Source organism: Lithobates pipiens, unplaced genomic scaffold (assembly GCF_037356315.1).
Source record: "Lithobates pipiens isolate NorthernLeopardFrog02 unplaced genomic scaffold, aLitPip1_a1.2 Scaffold_13, whole genome shotgun sequence".
In the NCBI taxonomy this organism is placed as follows: Eukaryota; Metazoa; Chordata; class Amphibia; order Anura; family Ranidae; genus Lithobates; species Lithobates pipiens.
In genome coordinates, this window is record NW_027507718.1 from 339,467,428 (window position 1) to 339,492,224 (window position 24,797).

Sequence of the window (24,797 nt, forward strand, 5' to 3'; positions counted from 1 at the left end):
TTTTACTTTCAATAAATTTTTATTGAGTATACATAGAAGCAAACAGAATACCAAGAACATTGCCAAGATTAACAGACAGTGGTACAATGTTATCCACAAACATTTGCTGTCCCAGAGACCAAAAGTAGTAGTCAAGGAAAACAGAGGACCAAGAGAAAAAAATAACAAGTAATGATATCCCCCCCCCCCCCTCTCTCAATTGTGGGCTGCTGGGTCTAGGCATCTAATAAACAGTAGTTCCACCTATATTTTAATCTTGATCTGAGTCCCTTGCTGCAAGTATAACAACATTTGGCATGACTTTTCTTATTACTTACTGTGTGTGCCTTGTTGCTAGGGTGTCCCTTGTAATCTGCCTCTTCTCGGCCACGGTGCTGTGCGCCATACGCCTTTTTCATCATTCCCAGGAGTCAGTGGGCATTGCCACAGGATTGCATTGCGTTAGGCAAGATCAGGAGGTGCATGCAATCCTAGTGGGCTTCACATGCCCACAGTGAAGATGGAAGTGCTCAGCAATGTAGAAAACATACGTGAGTGAATAAAATAAAAAGAAATTGAACAATGATTTTATTAGTCCCATTCATTAAAGTATTTAATGCAGTGCAGCAGAACAGGTGAACAAAAAAGAAAAAAATCTAAGTGGAACTCCACTTTAAAAGCAAACAAAATTTTGAAGCACTTTTGAATAACATTTGTCAAGTATCTGTTGACATTATTGAATGTACTGACAGGCTCTTTTGTATGAACAATTATTTGAAAGTCTACCAGTGTATGGCCAGTATTAGATTGATTTTGGTCTCATGAAACAAATTCAAGCTGGCAGAGGGAAGGGCAGCACTAGCCAATCAAGCTTCGCTACATGAGCATGTACGGACAAAGAAAAATGCTGACTGGAGGATGGAGAGAGAAGACCTTATGAGTCTGCTGCTGCACATTCCCTGTTTAATCACAGGCTGGGGGCAGGGAGTTGATCTAATTGTCTTAATTTAGGTGTTTGTATAGCCCAAGCTTTTCATTTTAGCTTTGGAAAAGGTGGGGAAGGGTTAGACTTTCTGTGAAGTTTTTATCATTATGTGTGACCTAGTGGGGAGATTCACCTCTCTATTTGTACTGAGGACCATTGCCGTTGAAACAGAAAATTATGCTATTTTTGTCAGCCAATAGAATGATTTCCCAAGCTTGGAGGAAACCATTTGTTCCCTTCCAGGGGGTAAGAGATCGCATGACCGCATTGATGCTTAATGAAGAGATGTCTAGCATCAGCAACAACACACATGCAAAGTTCCTGAGAGTTTGGTAACCATGGCTGTCTTATTCCTTTCCTACTCTCCCTCCAGCCAGCTTGGGTCGCCTATGACAGATGGCCTGAATGTTCCCGGGCTCTGGCCTCTTCCCCCTCTCTAGGCCTCTAAACCAGGCCCCTTTCCTTACTAGCTTTTCTCACCCTCTCCCTGGTCCCCTACCTATCAGGTGCGCCTTTTTGATGAGCCTCACACATACTCTGCTGTAGGGAACCTCCCCAGGATCCCTTGGCCCTCTTGGCATTATGAAAAGGCCTATCTCCTGTTGTTACATCAGTTCTCTTTTTCACACTGCTGCACTTTGTCTATTTTTATATGCTAACTTTTGTTAGCACTGTCAATGCTAGCACCTGCATGGACGGAACAATAGCATGTTAACTACTTTTTAACCTGAATAAATATTATTAAAACAGAAACAAAAAATGATGTAGAATCCGAAATTTTAAGATTGACCCAAGAACAAGCAGTGAGAGTAAATTTTCCACTGGAGACATATGTTCTGTGAACTTCCTGTTGCGCCTCTGGGACACGTGAATCAATATCTCCCTAATGGTACACAAATAGTAAAAGATAACCTGAGAAAGCTTTTAACCCCTCCCCCCCCATTCTATTTATTAAAAAATATATAATTTTTTTTTGATATATACATACACTTTAACTGCAGAAGAGAAAATGGTTATACAAACTAAAGATAGGGATGATGCTTAAGTCAGGCCATACATGGTTCGAATTTTGGCTGGCTGAGCAGGAACCGGCCGAGATTCGAACCATGTTTGGGTGAGGCTGAATGTGCCAATTTGATTGATCAATCAACTTGGGTATAACCAACATGTCAGGTTTTACCTGTGATTACCACTAGTGACTGCTATAGCCACTAGCAATAATCACAGTTTTCTCCTGAAAAGGATGGCTTCCCCCTGCCCTCCTGCCAGGAGAAGACAATGGCTCAGCAGGAGGGATTCCCGCATCAACACTATCTGTGTTGCTGAGGGAATTGAGCACATTTGTTGCAGGAAAGAAATTTGCTCCGTGTATGGCCGGCTTGTGTCTCAGAGCATTAAATTCCAATAATCAAAGTATCAGAATGAAAAACAATTGTTTCAAAAAATATTTTTTAGACGCTTAGAAATGTAGTCCCAGGGTTCTAGCGCACTCCACTTGAGAGGAAATGAACAACCAATGCTAAAACTAAAATAACAGCATTATCTGGCTATATTGGGGCAAATAAATCATGTCTTTTACGATATTTCAGATACTTCTATGAGTTACACTAATGTAAGTATCAAATAGAGTAATTGTATTTTAATTACAAGTGCACATTGATTGTGTGCTCTTTTGAGATATCCTTGTTGGTTCTTCTCTTGATAGTTTTTGACCTCACTGTTTGATTACTTTAAGGGATGGATAAATATGTTTATCATAGATACAGACAAAAATATGTGCTTCTCAAAATTAATTATAGTTATTATTGAGTTAATCAATGTGCTTTGATATGATAGTATAGATGAGTCCTTCTTTTTTATGAGTCCTTCTTTTACGAAACGGGTCAAAAAGAAAACTGCTCTCTACGGGTTGTCGAACATTTACCTTTTATAAAAATATTTGTTTTTAAACAATACAGTGGCTATAAAGTTGAAGGTGGCAGATATATTGAGAAAGATTCTTGTTAACATATTCAAAATGCATTTAAAGATAATGTTAATACGTGTGCATTTCTTAAATCAAATTTAACATTATTAATAAAAATAACTATATATATAAGAATAATACATATTTTAGTACCTCAATATCCTGTTTTGAAACAATTGTTTCTCTTTTTGATGCATCAGAAAAAGTCAGATTGCCAGACTAGCTATGCTGTCTGGCAGGACTGTTTTCCTATTAGGACTGGATGGACAGAAATGTAAATTCTTTGGCTGGTAATGCAATTTCCACAGATTTATTTTAATGGTGTTTTTAGCAGTTTTCCTGACGATTAGCATTAGGTAAACTAGCCCAAAACCAATTTAAATTTAGTCACCAAACCACATTTTCAAATACAGATCTATATTATCTATGGATTTTACATGTAGAGTGAATTTTCATAAATTATGTCATGCAGCTGTATTGGTACCACTGAGAAAAAATATATATTGGATCAGTGAAAATGGCACACCTTACCCCTTTAACAGCTAAAATAATATTGCTTAAATCTTCTCTTATATAACTTACAGTATTACTGTTTACATTCCTCCTGCATTTTTACATCAAGTTGGTTGCTAAAAGAAAATTGTTAGTGCATTGCCATAAATCACTGAAAGTATACTAAATTAAATTTTGCTTTCAAGTTACCTTATCGTAATCGTCTTTTCCTTAGCTAGAACAGAGAAGGAAACAGGTGAAAATTGAACTATATAATTATGTTTTAAAGGTGCTGTGATTCATTCTGTACTCAGTGAACCTGGGTATAAGATTTATATGGAATTCTGGTTTATTTATTGTTCTTTCTTCTTTTTGTCACAGCTATATACCACTCTATTGATTTTTAGTTTTATTTTGCTTTGTTTTTTGTATGCCAGATATCATGTTTGAAAAACTGGCTGTTAATGTCAGTTGGGCAACAGAGTTTCATTGTGAATATGAGATTAAAATGTATTTCCTCCTCTGTACTAGAAGAAGATACACAGAACCCTGGGATTGGTCCCAGTGTTCTGTTCTGTGCTGGTACCAATCCCATTTAATTTGTTCATAAACGACCTTGAAGATGGGGTAAACAGCTCAGTCTCTGTATTTGTGGATGACACTAAGCTAAGCAGGGCAATAACTTCTCCGCAGGATGCGGAAACCTTGTAAGAAGATCTGAACAAATTAATGGGGTGGGCAACTACATGGCAAATGAGGTTTAATGTAGAAAAATTCAAAATAATGCATTTGGATGGCAAAAATATGAATGCAATCTACTCACTAGGGGGTGAACCTCTGGGGGAATCTAGAATGGAAAAGGTCTGGGGGTCCCAGTAGATGATAGGCTCAGCAATGGCTAACAAAGCAAATAGATTATTGACATGCATTAAAAAAGGGGATTAACTCGAGAGATAAAATAATTCTCCCATTATACAAGACTTTGGTCCTGCCTTACCTGGAGTATGCTGTCCAGTTCTGGGCACCGGTCCTCAGGAAGGATGTGCTGGAAACGGAGCAAGTACAAAGAAGGACAACAAAGCTAATAAAGGGTCTGGAGAATATTAGTTATGAAGAAAGGTTGCTAGCACTGAATTTATTCTCTCTGGAGAAGAGACAACTGAAAGTGGATATGATTTCAATTTACAAATACCATACTGGTGACCCCACAATAGGGAAAAAACTTTTTTGTGTAATTTAAAGCATATTCCTAGAAACTTTCATTGGTATATTTAGCAGACCAAAACAGATCAATTAAGAGTTCATTGTAAGGGGTTTGTAATACACTTTAACTATCAGTGTTATACTACATTAAACCTCTAGTCTAGCCCCTAAATTATTAAATGTGACATAAATGACAAGTATAACAGAAAATGGTGGGTTCATCCATCAGTCTTTGTGTATTCATTTGTGTGGTCTGTGCAACTAGGGGTGTGGTAAAGGGTTTGTCCTTTGTAAACATTCATTGTCACAGATGCAGAAAAGTGTCCTTTTTTCTCTCTGCAGAAAACTGGCAGATATGTCTTTGTGTCCTATACTCCAGGCTTTCTTAACAAAAGTTCTGCAGAACCTTAAGGTTCCTCCAGATATTGCTTAGGGTTAGATGAGCAATGAGCTATTTCTGTCTCTCAGATAAGTAATCATTAACACCAATGATTTTTTTTAGGTATCTGTAAGGAGGTCATTCTTCTAAATGGCTTCAAGTGAAAGGAGCATTGTTCCCAATGATAATCACTCCAATATATCTTGAGCTGTAGAAGTAGTAAGTATTAGCAGGAGTTCCCCAAGACTGTACAGTTATTTTGACAGTTCCTTCCTGTTAAAAACGTTGAGAAAGGCTGCCCTAGACAAAGATCCCATGGTGCCTGTCTACTAGTAGCAATGTGGATGCTTAACGTCATTGGAGACAATTGTGTTCTCTTTTTTTTATTTTTTTATATGAGATTGAAGGTATAATGTAAAATGCATTGTAAATAAGTGAAAATTGGAACACACCAGGGAACTAAGAAAATGTACATGAAGGTTGTACAATCTTATATACCGACAAATCTCAGTTTTGGTGGAGAGCACATTGATCAACACTGAAGGGTGAGTTTGTTCCATTCCCTTAGACATGTTAGGCTAAATGAACAGGGATCAATGAAAATGCTTGGTATAGAAGGTAAAGTTACAAGTTACAAAAACACTTAAAGCAAAAACATTATTCAGACTAAGCTGATCTTTTCTTACGTATATATCTAACATTTAGAAAGCATATAGTCTCTCTTTTAGTATTACATTTTGAGTTTAGTTATAGATAAAAGTGATATTTGAATTATATACATGTGACACTCCTATGTTGTAGACATCATTGACATCATTCCCCAGCTGTAGATTACTTTCAAATGGGCTTTGGTCATATAGCTTTTACGTTCAAGTCTTCTTGGCATGCCCTCTTCCTGCTCTCCTTGTCGTTCACTTTCCTTTTTGTCTCACGACATGGACAAGGCTGTGTTGTGTGAGAGCTTGCCATTGTGACTTTAGGATTTTAGTTTACAGAATAGCGCTTTTGGCTGGTATGCACAGTCAGACAAACAAGCACTTCTGGTGGTAGATGATACTCAGCTGCTTTCTGTGCTCTAACATCTAGTTGGCATACTATACCTGATCCAGCTGTCTGAGGCCTGATCAGATGTGGTGATAACTTGCCAATTCAGCAGAAAACAGCACCTTGTTATTCAGCCATGCTTGCCTTGTAGCTGCAGCCTGCTGCTTCTCTAATCAGTTTATAACATTCCTATTACACACACATTTCAACATCTATCAATCATCTCCTGTTCCAAAATATGTGCATGGCTTTAAAAAGGTTTTGTGATTTATTAGCAGACCTGGAGAAATTTGATTGGGTGCTGCTGTCTATATTTTCATTAATATCTAACCTGTTGTAGCCAGATTTCAGATTTTGTAAAAAAATAAAAAATAAAAGATTCATGTAAAAAATTTCCACTGACTTTAATTGAGCAAGACGTGACAGTTCAGATGCTCATATTAATGTACATTTGAACTGCAGGCATTGCAGATGAAATGCAACCTTTTCTTACAGAATTCTGCTGTAACGTTAACCAAATTGCCTGTAATTAAAGCTAACTCCATGGAAAGCAAAAATACTTCCTTGCAGTGGGTCTGCCCCCACATGTGTAAGCGCTATATGCTTATTTAGATCTAGGATAGATCTAGGATAAATAAAAAGTATTACTTAATCTGATCCTTCTCCCCCATATACCCCCTCCAGGCTGTAAGACTCTTCCTCACAGTCTCTTCTTCCCAATGCTCTAGGTAGGAGTTGCAGGTCCTCTAACATCATCAAGTCCAATGCAGAGTCTATAGCACTGCAATGGACATTAGGATGCCAAGGGGCAGTTCACCACTTGAGTGTACGGGAGAAAAGGCTTTTTTAGCCTTCTAGATTTAAACAATGATTTAAACCTTTTAGTACAGGGACAGATCCATTGCAAGGGAGCATATTTTCTTTCCCTGGAAATGGGCCTTAGGTGCTTCCAGCCATAAAGCTGCACTGATACTCAGTGCTGGGACAAGGTCATCCAGTGCCCAGGGCAAAGATGGAAAACTGCCCCCCCCCCCCATGGAAACAGCTTCTCTGTCTTCCCCTATCTGATTATGTGATATGTCACATCACAAGGAGAGACAAGAAGAGGGGCAGTCTGTCTTCCACTCTGAGACTGAGGTCTGACTGAGGTGCGCAGCTCATACTTCAAGTTGTACAGGCAGGTAAGGAAAACACATAGTATGCCTTTTCTGCATTCAAAATCCTGACTGTTTGCCAATTTTTCACCTAAAGTTTTGCTTTAATTTTGCAAACAGAGGCAAGTTAATATAAATAAATAAAAAACTTTAAAAAGACTGTGCTCCTTCTTTTAAAACTATTCCTAGCTGCTATATAAAAAGGACACATGAAGAGAAGGAGAGTACACAGCTGCCCTAGTATAATACAGTTTTATTGATTAAAATCATAGGTAAAAAGTTTTTCTCTCACAAATAGAGATATATTCTTACATAGACACCAACAAGTAGCCTCCTCTCCTGGACTGTATGGCTGGATGGGCTCCAGGACCCAATGAGAGTTGTGGGATGTTTTTCCAATCCTAGCTGCAGCGTCCTGCTATACAGTACAAGGAGCTGCGCATGTGCCCGGACCAGCCGGTACTGCATGACGTTACTCACGGCCCAGAAAGGGGGTGGTGGGAGTGAATCGTCTCCTCAGATGGGTGGGAGATTGCTATGACTACATGTTTCGGAGGCTCGGCCTCCTTCTTCAGGTAATGGCCTACCTGTCTCTACCCTAACTATTATATGGAACCCTAAGCCCCTCCCTGGGACAATTGATGTCATGAACCAGGCCGGGAGTATGGAGTTCAAAAATGGGAGGTATAGTGGTGGAGGGCAGGTGATTAGCAAATGGCCCTGGGTTAAATTATTAATCAATTGATTATACATTAGTTTACAATTTGTAAGAATGATCACATACTCTACCAAAAAGTTTAAAATGTGAAATATAAAATCACGTTTCCATAATTAGTGGGTTAATTAGTTGATATAGGTACCCCAAAGGAAATTAACTATTAATTAATAATCAATTTAATGAATTATTATTAAATCAGGGTACCTATCTCTAGTTCCTCGTTAAGCCCCTCAGGTGTCATACTATTAAATATCCAGAAGGACTCCCATTTTCACAAAAGGGTAAATCTTTCACCTTCTGGAATTGTCATAGATATAAACTCTATGCCAAAAAGTTCTAAGGCCCCTGTACTGCCCCCATGTTTATAATGGCGTGGAACGCTGTGTTGCTCAGTTTTTTTCTCTATAAATCTACAATGCTCGCCAAAGCGTGTACGTATGGCTCATAACTGTCCTACCTACATTGAGAAGACCACAAGGGCACCTCAACCCCTATATGACGAATTGGGTGCTACACCAAATGAACTGTTTGATATGGAAAATACGTCCATCTCTAAGTTCATATCCCATGGCCAAAAATCCTTTAGTAACAGAGATGGACGTTTTTTTCCATATCAAACAGTTCATTTGCTGTAGCACCCAATTTGTCATGTACGGGTTGAGTGCCCTTGTGGGTTTCTCTTTGTAGGTAGGACAGTACAAGCAAGGTGGATGCAGGAATCCTTCCTACTGTGTTGTATTCTGAACAACTGCTGAACCAGTTGATTTTTAATTTGGCACATCTGAAGATGGTAGGTGGTGGTAAAAGAGTCATACAAATATGAAATAATAAACATGCACTGTGTGAAAGTTAACATAAAAACACTTTCAGGTAAGCAATACAATAACTCAGAATGTGTACCCAGTGATACCGCAATATGGTTTTTCTTTAACAGTGTGCATTGCAAAATAATTTCCCATGTGCGTATGCTAAACACATTTATTGTGGATATAGCAAAGAGGGAAAACAGAATTGCAAGATGAATTTGGTTTGATATGTGTCATTTTTCTTGTCTGTTGCAACCCTGAGGTTTGCTTGCAGTGTAATAATTTGAATACATTATTTATATTATTTATAATAAATAATTCAGGACATACAACACTCATCTACTACATATCCACTGGCAAGTGGCATAAATGATAAATTGCTACACCAATGCAGAAGTTTCAGTGTGTTAACCTGTTATTTATGGTATCTTAGTTAAGGAATTCAGATTCAGCGTAGTAGTATGAAGTATTTACTTGCACTCAGAGAGCATGCAAAGTCACCCGAAGCCATCAGTCATATTTGAACTCTGCAGATGTACGTGTTCTAAAGAGCAGTTATTTATGGGCCCCAAGTGTTATGTAAAATCACATTCAACCCTGGCTCTGCATTTAGCTCACTGCTGTGAAAAACACAGAACTGAACCAAAGTTTATCTAAAGCTCAAACTTTTTCATTGTATTTTGGATAGGGTAGTCCTTTCTCAATCGTTTTACCCTGGAAGAACCCTTCAACAAAAATTTTAGATCCCAAGAAACCCCTGAAATAAGATATACAGGGCAGCATTAAGAGTCCATTCACACCAGTGGGTACTTGTTCTCTGTATATCATTAAACGCTCTGCCATACATCTGTATAATGTGCGCCCACTGGTGTACACTGTGCAATGTGTGTTGATAGAACGCATCATGCTGTATACCTTTTTTTTCTATTTTTAACTGTACTGACATGTAACAAAATTACATTTTATTCACCTATATGCACTGCTGCATTTTGCAATGTAGATTGTTGCAACAATGCGCTTTGTAAAAATGAAGCATGTCCTACTTTTTTTGTGCACAGTAATGCAGAGCATTGTTGTGAACTGTAACAATAGGACATAAGCAAATTGTCTATATTTTGGGACTAGGTTGGGCAAGGTTGCCCAGCACAGCCCAATGCATATGGTGTAAAATGGACCTTGGTGATATTGCACTGTGGTTCTAGGTTGCCTATGGTAAGCAAAAAAGAATTTGCATGTAGAGTTGTTCAGCCAGTCAAACACAGACAAGCTGAAAGTGTCAGAAAAACAGACACACAAAAATGCAGCATATACTGTACATATAAATAGGATTTGCGATAGTGTGACAGGTCCACATTATGTGTGTTGGTACATGAAAACCTAACCTGAGAAGTCTCTTGCACAGAAGCCTCGGCTTTAGGTGTAACCTGGCCTAAAGATTGGGGGTTAGCCAGAGGGCTTCATAAAAATAGATGAGCAGCAAGACATTTTCTTATTAGTGACGGGACAACTGTTTCTCATGCGACTTGACCCTCAGCAGCTCATATACAGAGATTGCTCCCTCCCATTTCTTATTAAAGACTAGGCAGAGATTTCCCACTGAGTAATTACCTAAAAAACATCAGCAGTTCTTCCTTCCCACACAGCTGGCACTGCATAAAATTCTCCTCTCATCCTTCACTTGGAAGATGACGTCAGCAGCTGGAACTTAAAAATATGCTGCCCGCTGCCCGGTGATACTATGCAATAAAGTCAAGTCAGGCACTGAAGCCACCAATGAGTTCCAGGGGACCGTTATAGACACAACGAGAAGTGAAAGGAAATCTCCCCAAACAATAAAACATTTTTTAACCTGAGTTTCATAGTTTGGAGATGCCTTCAACCACTCAGAATACATACAATTTCTAAAGATATAACAAAACAGAGGCAGAATTAGGATAAATACAGTTAATTATGTAACATTTTTTATTTTAGTCACCAGAAAGTTAAGGCTCCATGCACGCTGGCTTAAAAAATGTTGCTTCTACAGTAATTTTGTGTTCTACCTGTAAAAGCAACGCAATGTTGTTCTATGTGTCCATGCACGTTAGGACGTTTACAGGCATATTTTGATCTCAACGTTTAGAGGCAAGAAAAAAACTCATTCTGGTTTCTGATTGTAGCTCACTGGCAGAAAAAACGTAAAACTCTCCTAAACTCGTCTAGACTTTGTACAAAAAAATTCTCTATATGTAAACGTTTTTTACTCCCTGTATGCATGGAGCATAATAACGTGCAGTTGTGTACAGTCTTTAGAAATCTAAGCTCTTGGAAAGTCCATTAGATCAAAAAATGCCCATTCAGGTGTTACAGGTACAGTTCCTTGAAAAAGTATTGGTACCCCTTGAAATTTTCCACATTTTGTCATGTTACAACCAAGATTGTAAATGTATTTTATTAGGATTTTATGTGATAGACCAACACAAAGTGGCACATAATTGTGAAGTGGAAGGAAAATGATAAATGGTTTTCATTTTTTTTTACAAATAAATATGTGAAAAAAGTGGCATGCATTTATATTCAGCCCCTTTACTCTGATACCCCTAATTAAAATCTAGTGGAACCAATTGCTTTTAGAAGTCAAATAATTAGTAAATAGAGTCCACCTGTGTGTATTAAATCTCAGTATAAATACAGCTGTTCTGTGAAGCCCTCAGAGGTTTGTTGAGCACCTTAGTGAATAAACAGCACCGCGAAGGCCATGGAACACACCAGACAGGTCAGGAATAAAGTTGTGGAGAAGTCTAAAGCAGGATTAGGTTATAAAAAAATCTCCAAAGCTTTGAACATCTCATTGAGCACTGTTCAATCTATCATGTGAAAATGGAAAGAGTATGACACAACTGCAAACCTACCAAGACATGGCCGTCCACCTAAACTGACAGGTCAAACAAGGAGAGCATTAAATAGAGAAGCAGCCAAGAAGCCCATGGTAACTCTGGAGGAGCTGCAGAGATCCACAGCTCAGGTAGGAGAATCTGTCCACAGGACAACTATTAGTCGTGCACTCCACAAATCTGGCCTTTATGAAAGAGTGGCAAGAAGAAAGACATTGCTGAAAGAAAGCCATAAGAAGTCAGTTTGCAGTTTGCTAAAAGCCATGTGGCAGACACAGCAAACATGTGGAAGAAGGTACTCTGGGCAGATGAGACCAAAATGAAACTTTTTGGCCTAAAAGCAAAAGGCTATGTGTGACAGAAAACTAACACTGGACATAGCTGTGAACACACCATCCCCACCATGAAACATAGTGGTGGCAACATCATGTTGTGGGGGTACCTTTCTTTAGTAGGGACAGGGAAGTTGGTTAGAGTTGATGGGAAGTTGGATGGAGCCAAATACAGGACAATTTTAGAATAAAACCTGTTAGAGTCTGCAAAAGACTTGAGACTGGGCAGTAGGTTCACATTCCAGTAGGACAACGACCCTAAACATACAGCCAGCGTTACAATGGAATCAATTAGATCAAAGCATATTCATATGCTGGAATGGCCCGGTCAAATTCCAGACCTAAATCCAATTTTGGATCTGTGGCAAAATTTGAAAACTGCTGTTCACAGAGGCTCTCCATCCAATCTGACAGAGCTTGAGCTATTTTGCAAAGAATGGGCAAAAATGTCACTCTCTAGATGTGCAAAGCTGGTAGAGACATCCCCAAAAAGACTTGCAGCTGTAATTGTAGCTACAATGTATTGACCCAGGGGGGTTGAATACAAATATACAGTATGCCACACTTTTCAGCTATTTATTTATTTATCATTTTCCTTCCACTTCACAATTATGTGCCACTTTGTGTTGGTCTATCACATAAAATTCCAATAAAATACATGGTTGTAACAAGACAAAATGTGGAAAATTTCAAGGGGTATGAATACTTTCTCAAGGCACCGTAAATAGTTTATTTAGGTGCAAGGTAGCACAGCTCATCATTCAAATGTTTAGATCAGTGCTTTTTAATCCCCTTTATCACAGTGCTGATAATGTTCAACGCAGACACCCCTGTTCCTAACCCAAGACAAGGTGAGTAAGCCTCAGATGAGTTTAGTTAAGGGAAAACATTAGATTACTGGTTTAGGTCAAAGGTTGGATCATTGTTGGTTTAGAGTCAGAAAATAGCTGAGGAAGTAGATAAAGTTCATGTTAGGGTCAGGAGTTAGTGGGTTTGGTTTAAAGGGTCAGTCTGTTCAAAACTGATATTTCAGATTTTGGTAGATGCAGGAGAGTTAAAACACCTGACAGTGTTGTATCTCACACCGGCGTTTCGGGTGCATTTTCTGTGTTTGAGTTCCTGAGTCTGCACACCTTGTGCAGCCATTAGGAGGGGTTCATATGTTACATGTTACCTGTTACATTGTAATTTATTTTATATTATGCGGAATGTAACAAGATATGCTTGAAGATAAAACATCAAAAAAGTTGAGAATTATGGCAGGGCTATCCAAGACATATAGGTAAAAACAACCCATTAACCTTAACTGATAGCTAAAATAATATTTTTGTTGGGGTAGACAAGCCCTTTAGCTGTTAGAAATAAGGTTAGGATTAGTGTTATGGACATGTTAAGGGTTAAAACAGAACTACACTGCATCTGAGCACAACAAGCCAAAAACGTTATTTCATTTATTTTTAATATTCAAAGCAAACTCACCCATCCATCCATATATCCATGTTTTATTTTGCTGAGAAATCACTTTAAAAAAAAACACACCCTAGCATTTCTAGCTGGTCAGATGATTTATATAGACTTTACTTCCTGAAATCCATCTGCACTTAGCTCAGGCATGAAGGCAGAAGGGTGTGCTTAGCTGAGAAAACCCCTCATCCCCTCCTGAAGATTCCTGGGATGTATGACATAATTTGCCTAGGTTTGGAAACCAGAAAGTAAATGAAGAAATGTGAAAAAGGTTTATGGCTCAGTTAACACCTATGCAGTTGTTGGTGCTTTTTGCAGAAACGCACTACAGTTCATTTAACATGGTTTACCATGGGACACATTCACATCTATGTTTTTTTCAGCCGCTACATTTTTGGAAAAGGTCAGAGAATTTTATAAACGCAAGTGTTGCTTTTTTAGTTCCGTAGACTTCAATGGAGAAGCTGCAGAAAAGCATGTAGTCCGTATGTTTTCCTGCCGCAATTTTGCAGTGATTTGCTTTTTTAATCTGCCCAACAACAAATTTGCCAAAAAATGCAAATTGCTGCAAAATCACAGAAAAATTGCTGTAAAATCACATGTGCAAAAATGCACAGCAAAATGCACTGCGGAACACACCAATTGCAAACTGCATGTGAATCGAGCCTAAAACAAGTAAATACAATATACTTTTCTATCTATTTACTAATGCTACCAGCATAAGGATTAACCACTTCCCGTCCAAGGGCGTCATATGACATCCTGGACTTTCAGTTGAAATATCTGAATGATGCCAGCAGCTACAGGCATCATTCAGATATTCTTGTTTTCAGCCGGCTATTCTGTGCACCATAAGAATGAACATAGCGGCAGTTCCACTGCTTGATCATTCTTACAGAAGACAGGAGGGGACACCCCCCCTCTCGCCACCATCCGGTGCTTCTCCGGGTCTCCCGTGCCATCGGGGACCCAGAGAAAGATGATCACCAGTCATCTCTATGACCGTCGGAGGCGCTTAAGACGTCACGCCTGGGTCTCCGGAAGTAAACAAAGCCATGATCGTGGCTGTCGGCATGAGATTGGTGAATTTTCTTTCTTGATCTTCTTATTGACCCCACATCTGTTCATAAAGCGGACCTGTCACGAATGATTCCTATTACAAGGGATGTTTACATTCCTTGTAATAGGAATAAAAGTGATTAAAAAAAAATGTTGTAAAAAAATAAAGTAAAATAATAAAAAAAACGTTAAAACTCCCCTGCCCCCCCCCCCCCCTTTTGCTTTTAATTCACCTGTTTGCTTTTAATTCACCTGTTCTTTCCCTTCTCATTGTTCTTTTCTGTCTCACTGCTTTGACCTCGCATCATTATCTTGTGTAATCTTTTTGTATTAGAAGAGAATCAACATTGTAAACATCAGTCTCCATGTATGCTATTTAGCATTTAGCAAACCTCTAATCAATAGGGGTTATTTACCAAAGTAAAATCCACTTTGCACTACAAGTGCTCTTGGAAGTAAAGTCACTGTAGATCCGAGGGGGACATGCAAGGAAAATAAAAAACAGCATTTTAGCTTGCACATGATCGGATGATAAAATCAGCAGAGCTTCCACTCTTTTCAGATCTACCCCTTAGATTTACAGCGACTGCACTTTCAAGTGCACTTTCAGTGCAAAGTGGATTTGCCTTTTGTAAATAACCCCCTATGTCTTCACTGACACTAGAGGCCAAACAGCACAGATGAGACTGCTACGTGGAAGATCCATCACAAGACTTTTTATTTATCTTGTCTCTACTAATCACACAAGCTCCTTGCTCTTATTTAGTGAAATAAAGATGCGCAATAGAATTGGTAATGGTCAAAATTTGATGAGGCCTCAGAGTGCCCTCAAAAGTTGACTTCCAACTCCAACTCTATATAGGCTAAACATACCTTCAGCTTGAGGTGAAAATCTCAGTTGCAGCAATACAGTGGGTTTATATATGTTAAAATAATACATTATTTAACAGAAACTCAGTAGCATCAGCTGATGTAATCTATATTTGTGTACTTAATCTCAAATGTAAATATAGAACCAAAAATGTGCAGTCATTGCAGAGAATTTCTACTGCAATCAATGTGTCACACGTACAGTACGCAGGCTCTTAGAAAGCTTTTCCCCAACCTCAGGTCCATATGAAGGTACCTGGCTGGCCAGCCAGTCAGCCATACTAATAAAAAAGGATATAGCCTGGCATGGGCTGGTGGTTTTGACCATGTTTACATCCTAGATATGGTATAAGCATGGTATAAACATGAACTTAACTTTTAAACTCAACCTAATCCATAATGCTAACCCTAAATGGGGTCCCAAAAAGGCAGAAGGCAAACACTATTTACCTGTATTGTCGCTGGTCCCCCTGCAGCTGACCTTTCTCCTATTACTGACCTACCATGCCTTGTTCTGTTTTGTGTCTCTGTGTGGAGGTGACCATCTTGGTAGAGGCAGGGCATAGCTTCCTCAAGTCAGAGTTTACAACAAGAAGACCAGTGAGATATTACCAAATATCCCTTAAAACCTCCTAAGACTAGCAATCAGAGGCAACAGCGTCTTAGATTTCACACTGCAGATATACATCTATGAGACTGTAGACACAGCTGTGCTTAGGCACACTCACATACCAGGAAGCGCAATGTTATTTTCCAGGAGGCATTCCAACCACAAAGTAGATTTTTCAGGGTACTGCTTATTCACAATGAATATTTCTAAATGTGCCCTATATTGTAGAAAATTGTCATTTTAATTTAAGTCTACTTTAAGGTGGAACTAAAGGGAGGAATACTCTCCTTTGCTGAAAAGTGGTTGTATAGTCAATTTTGGGACTTTTACCTACAGGAAAGCCTATAATAAGGCTTACCTGTAGGTAAAAAAATATCTCCTAAACCTGTATGGTTTAGGAGATATTCCCCTCGCAATGCGCCGCTGACTGCAGTCAGCGGCGCATGCGCACAGGGAATTCTCAGCTGAAAGTCCGGCAGACGCCAGACCCTGTCGGGAAGAAATCTCCCGCGCGCATGCGCGGGAGTGACGATATCGCGGCTCCGGCCACTCACAGCGCCAGAGCCGCGATACCCAGAAGAAACGCAGAGGGAACATGTCAGCTCCCTCGGGATGGATCGGGCCAGATGTCGGGGCCTCATTCTAAGGTAAGTATTTCATAATGAGCTCGTATGCGGTGCATACTAGCTCATTATGCCTTTTTCCTTTGCAGGTGAGTAAAAGAAAAAAAAACGTCAGCGTGTATACAACCGCTTTAATGGTCCCTGTTGCGCTTCACCAGCTGTGAAGCTGCAAGGCTTCACTGCCAGTTTACCTTACAAGGAATGTCGGCAGGCAGTACCCAGGAGCCTATTGAAAAATCTGCTGAGGTGCCGAGATCGCGGGATACTTAACCAGGTAAGTGTCCTATTATTAATAGTCAGCAGCTACAGTATTTGTAGCTGCTGACTTTTAATTTTTTGGTGGTGGGGGGCTGGAGCTCCGCTTTAACCACTTGCCGCCCGCCCTATAACAAAAGCATGCCGGCAAAGTGGTTTCAAAATCCTGACCGGACGTCATATGTCGTGATCAGGATTTTGAGCCGCTGCGTGCCCCCGGGGGCGTGCATCGCGCCGATCGTTGTTGCGGGGTGTCAGTCTGACACCCCGCAACTACGATCTCAGTAAAGAGTCTCCGACGGAGACTCTTTACCATGTGATCAGCCGTGTCCAATCATGGCTGATCACAGTGTAAATAGGAAGAGCCGGTGATCGGCTTTTCCTCACTCGCGTCTGTCAGACGTGAGTAGAGGAGAGCCGATCGGCTGCTCCTCTGACAGGGGGGTCTATGCTGATCGATTATCAGCGCAGCCCCCCCGAGGATGCCCACACTGGACCACCAGGGATGCCACCAGACCACCAGAGATTCCCAGCACAAGGTATACCACCCTAGACCACCACGGATGCCACTCAGTGCCCACAATGGATGCCAATCAGTGCCTACAATGGATGCCAATCAGTGCCCACAATGGGCATCACTGATTGGCATGCATTATTGTTTGGCATTGATTGGCATCCATTAGTACAGTATAAAACAATACAATGCCGCCTATCAGTGCCCATCCGTGCCACCTATCAGTGCCCATCCGTGCCCATCTGTGCCGCCTCTCCATGCCCATCTGTGCCGTCTATCCATGCCCATCTGTACCGCCTATCCATGCCCATCCATGCCAGCTATCAGTGCCAATTTGTGCTACCTATCAGTGCCCATCTGTGTCACCCATCACTGCCGCCTATCAGTGCCCATCAGTGCCGCCTATAAGTGCCACATATCAGTGTACATCAATGCCACCTCATCAGTGCCACTTCATTGGTGCCACCTCATCCGTGCCCACCAGTGCCGCCTTATCAGTGCCCATCAGTGTAGCCCCATCAGTGCCCATCAGTGAAGGAGAAAACTTACTTATTTACAAAGTTTTGAAACTGAAACAAAAAAAATCATATTTTTTTCAAAATTTTCTGTATTTTTTTATTTGTTTAGCAAAAAATAAAAACCGTAGAGGTGATCGAATACCACCAAAAGAAAGCTCTATTTGTGGGAAGAAAATTATAAAAATGTCATTTGGGTACAGTGTAGCATGACCGCGCAATTGTCATTCAAAGTGCGACAGCGCTGAAAGCTGAAAATTGGTCTGGGCAGGAAGGTGTTTAAGTGCCCGGTATTGAAGTGGTTAAGCTCCATAGGAAATGTATAATTTTTATTATTTACACAAGCACATGAAAATGAATACAACTAAAGATTTAGCACTTTTTATCTGTATCTTAAAAAAAACGGTACTAAATATGCAACAAACAGTATGTCACAATAGACAGCAGAGCTTCAGACTTGCTTCTTAGTGGCCACTTGTCCTATTATTTTCTTTCAGCTTTCCAAACCTTTAAAATGAAAGCATCACTTGTCACAGCAAACCTTACCATAATGTTCTATATTTAACTGCCGAGTAGTTCAGAAGAAACGTTCTTGCAACACAGGAAGAACCACTGCAGATCTGGTAATTTTCTTCCCTTATTTTCTTGCTATATATATATGACTACCACCTAATACATTCGTGAAAATCATATTAAATATTAGCTTCCTTTCAATCTTTTTAAATGGGCTGCCTCTTGGATCTTGCTTTCTGTGGCACTTTCACATACATAGATGCTTCATGAGGATGTCAGCTCTGTGCTCTAGCCATGAGAAGAGAAACACTGTGTTTTAGATGATGTCTGACGATATGGTGAGTGTCTGCTTATTTTCTTTTTCTTTTATTATTTGCAATGACTCTTTAGCCATAGCAGTGCGCTTCCTGACATCTGACTATACCTAGTCACTTCTGTTCTCTGTCCTCATAGCTGAATATCTCCTGTGTGCGCTCAGCTGCGGCACTGATGCCTCTGATTGCTAGTCTCATGAGATTTTGAGTGAGATTTGCTGAGGTTACTACTATGATGCTCATTGTTCTCCTTGCTGACTAGGAAGTTGTGCCTAGGGGCCTGCAGTGCAAGAAACTAGTTGTTATGGCTTATTTTGTTTTGTGTATTAGTGCTTCATCTACCTCTCTTGCTGTTTTTTCATCATTACCCACCAGTCATCAGATGGGCACCTCTGAAATAAGGGTTGAATGTCCTGTTCCTCTTCTGCGATTCTGCTTTATCCTGGTTCTCCCCCTACCTATCTCAGCATACTTTCAGTGTCACTTACAGCTCCATCTCCTCCACTCCCCTTCCTCTTTCTGTTGGGGTACCCCAAGGCTCTGTCCTTGGGCCCCTCCTATTCTCACTCTATAACTCTTCCATGGGCCAGCTGATAACCTCCCATGGCTTCCAATACCACCTCTATGCCGATGACACCCAGATCTATCTTTCCACTCCTCAACTCACCCCCTCGATCTCCTCACGGATCTCAAACTTACCGAATGACATCTCGATATGGATGTCACACCACATCCTCAAATTCAATCTTTCTAAAAGTGAACTTTCCTCCTTCACGGTCCCCCACTGTGACTTCACCATTAATATCAACAATATAACCATTGGTCCCTCTACACATGCCAGGGTCCAGGGTGTAATCCTTGACTCTAACCTCTCCTTCAGCCCCCATATTCAATCACTGACTAAATCCTGCCGCCTTAACCTCCGCAACATCTCCAGAATTCGACCCTTCCTGACTTATGACACCACAAAGCAACTTATTCACTCCTTGATTATTTCCCACCTTGACTACTGCAACTCTCTCCTTAATGGCCTACCCTTAAGCAGGCTATCCCCCTTCAGTCTATTATGAATTCTGCTGCTAGACTAATACATCTCACTCACCGATCCACGACTGCTGCTCCTCTCTGCCAATCCCTTCACTGGCAAACTTACCCCGCCGTGTAAAATTCTAAATGCTAACCATAACATACAAGGCCATTCACAACATTGCCCCCATCTACATCACCAACCTCATCTGCAGATATCGCCCAAATCATCCCCTCCGCTCCTCCCAGGACCTCCTTCTCTCTACCTCCCTTGTTACCTTCTCCCATGCTTGCCTTCAAGACTTCTCCAGAGCTTCTCCCATCCTCTGGAACTCCCTGCCCCAATATATCTGATCAGCCCCTACCCTGTCCACCTTTAGGAGATCCATGAAAACTCATTTATTCAGGGAAGCCTATCCCACACCCACCTAACTGTGCCCGAGCCATCCCCAGCAAATCATTCTCTGCAGCTATTATTTTGTACCACCCCCTCCCTTTAGAATGTAAGTTCTATGAGCAGGGCCCTCCCATACCTTTTGTATTGAACTGTACTGTAATTGTGTTGTCCCCCCTATACATTGTAAAGCGCTGCGTAAACTGTTGGTGCTATATAAATCGATAATGATAATAATAATGACAGCTGCCTCTACACAGGGACATTGAGTGGAAGAAGATATGGCAAGTCAGTAATAGGCAAAAATCAGTTGCAGAGGGATGACATATAATATTGGTGGCCACCAGTCCTTTGCTCTCTGTTTGTCTTTTTATATACACAGGTTCCACAGTTCAAGTGTTTAAATCTTTTTATAAAACTATGGTTTTATGGAAAATGATACTAGTAATGCAAAACTTTTTCACCTGTCTATATTATCTAAAGCATGAGCTGGGCAGTACTGTATGCATACTAAATCAAATTCTATCAGATATAGGAAGCAATTGGCCATCTATCTAGTTTTAATTAATATTAAATTAATAATGCATTGTATTATAATGACACTTATGCCGCATACACGCGACCCGACTTTTACAGCAGACTAGGTCCGACGGTCTTCCCGACGGACTTTCGGTGGAGTTCCGACAGACTTTCCCGAAAGAACGGACTTGGCCATATGCGAACGGACTAAGTGCATTCGAAAGTCTGTATCGTTTTGAACATGATGACGTAAGAAGGGACTAAAAAAGGAAGTTCAATAGCCAGTAGCCAATAGCTTCCCTTGCGTCATATTTGGTCTGTCGGACCAGCATACAGACGAACGATTTTCCCGATAGGAATTGAGTCCGTCGGAACGGTTTTGAAACATGTTCTATTTCTAGGTCTGTCTGATTTTTTTTAAACGAAAAACAATCAGATTAGCCCACACACGATTGGATTGTCCGATGGACTAATTCCATCGGACCTAGTCTGTCGGAAAGTCTGGTCATGTGCACGCAGCATTAGGGGTTGATTTATGCTGTCCAATCAGCTTCTAACTTTAGCTTGTTCAATTAAGATTTGACAATAAAACCTGGAAGCTGATTGGTTTCTATGCAGAGCTGCACCAGATTTTGCACTCTCCAGTTTTAGTAAATAAATCCTGATATGTCCAGTTGTACCCAAGTTCTGTACCATTTCATTGCCCTGCAGTCATGGCAAAATAAGTTATTACGTACAGTATTTTTTCTGGTGTTTAAACTGATTGCAAAGACTCCTTTATTTTTTCTATAAAAATAACAAGTATGTTATACTTACTTGCTCTGTGCAGTGGTTTTGTACAGGGCAGCTTGGATCCTTCTCTTCTTGGGTCCCCTGCCATCGCTTCTGGCTCCTCCCTCCTGTTGAGTGCCCTCACAGCAAGCAGCTTGCTATGAGGGCAGCCAAGCTGAGCCGCAGCTCCATGTATCCATTCAGACACGGAGCCGTGGTTTGGCCCCACCCCCTCTCTTTCCTCACTGGCTAACTGACTTTGACAACAGCGGGAGCCAATGGCGCCAATGCTGTGTCTCAGCCAATCAGGAGGGAGAGTTCCAAATCTCTAGTGCAACATCACTGGATCAAGAGGGGGCTCAGGGAAGTATTAGGGGGGCTGCTGCATACATAAGTCTATTTATCTTAATGCATAGAGTGCATTAAATCGCATGTTAACCCCCCCCCCCCCCCCCCCAAAAAGTGAATTTTCCATACCAAGTACGGTAACCTTGTATCGCAGTATCCAGGGAAAGTTACTTACCTTGTCTCCAGAATCCTGCGATGTCTCCCCGCTGTGTGCGGCGACTGTGTCTTCTGCCCCAATGCTCTTTATGCCGGTCTCCATTCCCTGCGAGCGGCAAAACGCACGGGGATGGAGCCCAGCGGGAAATTCAAAAAGTGCAATCTTACAGATTACATTATTGTATCAAATAACTTCACCTCCCTTTTGTCCCTAGTGCTTTGTCCAGTGCCTTGCATGTAGTTTTATATTATATATACTGTTCTTTCTGCCTGTAAACCTGAGAATGCCCATAGAAACCAAAAAGTGTCCCTTTTACTTCAAAAGCGGTTTTAGACCAGCTAGAAAACAGTGATAGTAAATTACAACACTTGCAGAATTGAGCGATAGTGACTAGTGGGGAAATTCGTCATCAGACACTGAAAGTGACGACAGCGACAATTCTGCAAATGAGCACATTTCAGTGTTTTTGAGTTGATTACATTATTGAATACATTTTATTATTATTATATTATTGTTATTTTTGATAATTATTTATAGTTATTTATTATAATTTATGATTTTGTGTTTTAAGCTTTATCATACCCGGGATGTCTACTATACTCTTGTTTGGACAGATTTAAGTGAGTTATTCCTAAGAATTACAGGCCTACAATATAAAACACCAAATTTCCTTGCTATTTCAGCATCATAAATCAAACATAATTATACCGCCAGTGAGGTTAAAGCATGTTATATGACCTAGTGCTTGTGCTGTGTCATTTGGACCCCTGTAACGCCTAAAAAACCTGGCTGATTCTGCCAATTTCTCCTATGCCCTCTGTAAACTGACCACGGTAATCATGGCTACTGAGCCCTGACACTGTGGTCAGTTTACGTGCCTCCGTCATCCGCAGCGCTGCTGTCTCTCCTCTCTGCTCCTATGTCCTCTTCCCCCTCCCTCCCTGCCTGTCGGCTCCTGTGTCAGGGCTTTGTGCAGTACGAAAGACAAAGGAAACGCCAAAATTCTCCGAAAATGAACAGCTGTTCATGAGCTGTACACGGCACCTGCACAACTAACACTACATTGTGCCACACGCTCCAGCATGCTCCTGATGCCCGTGCAAATCTGCAAGGGGCAGGTGTAGGGGCAGATGTATACAGAAGAGGCCGCATGATGGCCAGAGCGCAGTTTTACAATGATGGGCAGAGCTGATAAGGATGGGTAGTTCAATGTTGATGGGCGGGGTACAGTCATAAAACAAGCAATTTCAATACGTTACTTCAGTTTCCTTCCGCCCGTACACCCGTCCCTTGTAGAGTTGCACGAGCATCGGGAGCATGCAGGAGTGTGTGGCAAAATGTAGTGTTAATTGCGCAGGCGCCGTGTACAGCTCACAAACAGCTGTTCATGTTCGGAAACTTTTCGCGTCTCCTTTGTCCTCCATACTGTGCAGTACAGAGCAGACATTGTCCGACGGGGGACCTTTGTTGGCAGAACATTGGCTCTCTCCGGCTCTCTCCTTCTCTCCTCCTCCCTTCCTCCTCCCCTCTAGACTGACATCAGCAGGGGAATCTCGGCCCCTCCCGCTGCATCTATCAGACGGGGAGAGGAGAGATGCAGTGCATCAGGTGACTGCTGATCAGCGCTCACAAATAAGGTATATACAGCTTCTTTTTTTATACAGTACGCACACAGGGGGACATATCCTTAGAAGACCGAACAGATTATATAAAGTAAGACTTTATAGTGGGTTAACAAACCCTTTAAGATAAAAAAAACCTTCTGCTTTTACAACTACTTTAAGTCTAAACACACCAGGGCTCTGTCTCTGCTCAAACATTACCCTACTGCTTTAAAGACATCTGTTGCAACACTGCATTTGTGTACTGTGCATTAGAATAAAGTCTTGCTTGCTGACATCTTTTATCCATTTTTCTTTTGTTTTTCATGCATGCATATATATGTATTGAATACTTGAAAGCTCTTCACTGAAGAATAGCAATGATTTTCTCACAAAGCATCCTTTACACTGTATACAAATCACTCACTTATGTTGGAAAGAAAAATCCTTGTAGTGCTAGATACTTGGTGATGATTCATAGCTAAAGGTTGCAGGTGTTTGGTTTTTCTTACTGAGTTACTGTTCTTTACTTATCTAAAATCAGCTGTGATTTAATAAAGACCGGGACCAACATTAACTTCCAGAACAAACTTTTTCAACCTTGAAATCATTTTTAAGTCTCAGGGAACGGTTGCTAAAAATGATTATACCCTCAGCTCATGGTACATTAGTGTGATCAATAAGTTGTGGATAGGTTTAACCGCTTGCCAGCTGCCTCACACCCATATACGTCGGCAGAAAGGCTCGTAAAAGCAGAATCACGTACCTATACGTTGCCCTTTAAGAGGCTGCCAGCGCGGCAATCTCTGTGAGTCGGGGCGCCGGATACCCGCGATCGCCTCATGGGGAGGAAGAATGGGGAGATGCTAATGTAAACAAGCATCTCCCCGTTCTGCCTAGTGACACTGTCACTGATCTCTGCTACCTGTCATCAGGAGCAGAGATCAGTGATGTGTCATATGTAGCCACACACCCCCACAGTTAGAAACACGCCCCAGGACACACTTAACCCCTACACTGCCCCCTAGGGGTTAACCCCTTCACTGCCAGTGTCATTTACACAGGAATCAGTGCATTTGTATAGCACTGAATGCTGTATAAATGACAATGGTCCTAAAAATGTGTTAAAAATGTCCGATGTGCCCTCCATAATGTTGCAGTCACAATAAAAATCGCTGATCGCCGCCATTACCAGTAAAAAAAAATGAATTAATAAAATGAATAAAAATGCCATAAAACTATCCTCTATTTTGTAAACGCTATAACTTTTGCGTAAACTAATCAATAAATGCTTATTGCGAAACATTTTTTAC

The 24,797-nt window shown here is 40.8% G+C and overlaps 1 protein-coding gene across 3 annotated transcripts in view; it reads left to right on the forward strand.

Annotated features, from left to right (window-relative positions):
- The window catches only part of FHIP1A (FHF complex subunit HOOK interacting protein 1A), a 362,353-nt gene that overhangs the window by 32,245 nt on the left and 305,311 nt on the right, over nt 1–24,797 (forward strand). Inside the window, exon 2 of one of the 3 annotated variants that reach the window (XM_077477031.1) lies at nt 18,339–18,464. The exons of the other annotated variants lie outside the window; for them this stretch is intronic. The gene's annotated coding sequence lies outside the window, so the exon portion shown is untranslated. The remainder of the gene's footprint in view (nt 1–18,338; nt 18,465–24,797) is intronic. 3 annotated transcript variants of the gene reach the window in all.